At 62.1% G+C, this 1,748-nt stretch overlaps 1 protein-coding gene across 2 annotated transcripts in view; it reads left to right on the forward strand.

The window, feature by feature from the left end:
• Nucleotides 1-228: 228 nt before the first annotated feature.
• Nucleotides 229-1,748, forward strand: part of wdr37 (WD repeat domain 37) — a 105,743-nt gene continuing 104,223 nt past the window's right edge. For both annotated transcript variants that reach the window (XM_078425145.1, XM_078425153.1), the window contains exon 1: nt 229-342. The gene's annotated coding sequence lies outside the window, so the exon portion shown is untranslated. The remainder of the gene's footprint in view (nt 343-1,748) is intronic.

Below are 1,748 nucleotides of genomic sequence, written 5' to 3' on the forward strand. Positions count from 1 at the left end.
AGAAGTTGAACAAAAATAATTGTTTGCAAACATTTTATATACGAGGAAATCGCAGAGAGTTGTGAACACTGTCCAGTCCAGCACACAGAATCTGCTTACTAAAATGGCGCTGAAATGTACCCGTGCCCGACTACGGTTTATTAGAGTTGAGTGGTCCATCGTGCTCCTTTAGTATCTTTGATATTCGGTGTCAGGGGGGAGCATGCGCAGAGCGGCTCTAACCGGTCGGTGGGACGTCTCCCGCCCACGCATGCGCATCCGGGCCAAGGGGGTTCCACCGCTGGCCTCTGACCTGCGGCGGCGGCGGCCCGGAGGAGGAGAGGGATGGCGCATTGAAGAGAGGTGAGGGGAAGAGAGGGTGAGAGAGGAGGGGGGAGGGGTGAGGGGGAGGGGGAGAGAGAGAGAGGGGGGGGGGAGAGAGAGAGAGGGAGAGAGGGAGGGAAGGAGAGAGGGGGAGGGAGGGAAGGAGAGGAGGGGGAGGGAGAGAGAGAGAGGGGGAGGGGGGAGAGGGGGATGGCGCATTGAAGAGGGGTGAGGGGAGGAGAGGGGGAGGGAGACAGAGAGGGAGAGAGGAGAGGGGGAGAGAGGGGGAGGGGGGGAGAGAGGGGGAGGGGGGGGAGAGAGGGGGAGGGGGGGGGAGAGAGGGGGAGGGGGGGGGAGGGGGGGAGAGAGGGGGAGGGGGGAGAGAGGGGAGGGGGGAGAGAGGGGGAGGGAGAGAGGGAGAGGAGGGGGAGGGAGAGAGAGAGAGGGTGGGAGAGAGGGTGGGAGAGGGAGAGAGAGAGGGTGGGAGAGAGGGTGGGAGAGGGAGAGAGAGAGGGTGGGAGGGAGGGAGAGAGGGAGGAGGGAGAGGAATGGCGCATTGGAGAGGTGAGGATGGAGGGGGGAAGAGGGAGGGGGTGGGAGAGTGGGGGGAAGAGGGGAGGGGTGGGAGAGAGTAGAGGGGGGAGGGGGAGAGAGGGGAGGGGAAGGGAGAAAGAGGGGGAAGGGAGAAAGAGGGGGGAGGGAGAAAGAGGGGAGGGAGGGAGGGAGAGGGGAAGAGTGGGAGGGGGAGAGGGAGGGGGAGGGAGGGGGAGAGTGAGAGAGGAGGGGAGAGGGGGAGAGAGAGGGGGGAAGGAGAGGGAGGGAGAGGAAGGAGGGAGGGAGAGGGAGGGAGAGGGAGGGAAAGAGTAGGGGGAGGGAGGGAAAGAGATGAATAGAGAGAGAGGGAGGGAAAGGGGGGGAGGGGGAGAGGGGAGGGAGGGAGGGGAACAGAGGGGGATAGAGGGAGGGAAGGAAAGAGAGGGAGGGAGAGAGGAAGGGAAAGAGGGAGGGGAGAGAGAGAGAGAGGGAGAGGGGAAAGAGGGAGAGAGAGCGGGAAAGAGGGAGGGAGAAAGGTAGGGAGAGAGAAAAGGAGTGAGAGAGAGGGGGAGGGAGGGATGGAGGGGAAGAAGGAGAGACAGAGGTGAGAGGGAGAGACAGAGGTGAGAGGGAGAGGGGGGGATATACGTTGGGCACTGGTAGTTGGTGGGGATGTGCTGTTGGTAGGTGTACGGTGATTCCAAGGACCCTTTTCCGGGACCGTTACCTGGCGCTTGGGGGGAGGGAGGGAGGAGGAAGGAGGGGTGTCCCTGGATGTTGATTGTTGGTAGTTGGTGGAGCCGTGGAGTTTGTAGGTGTGGGGCGGTGCAAATGCCCTCCTCCACGGCTTCATTGTCCCAGGGTGGAACTACCAGAAAGTTAAATACCTAACCAAGAAAGGTTTAAATACC

Source organism: Rhinoraja longicauda, chromosome 2 (genome assembly GCF_053455715.1).
Source record: "Rhinoraja longicauda isolate Sanriku21f chromosome 2, sRhiLon1.1, whole genome shotgun sequence".
Classification (NCBI taxonomy): Eukaryota; Metazoa; Chordata; class Chondrichthyes; order Rajiformes; family Arhynchobatidae; genus Rhinoraja; species Rhinoraja longicauda.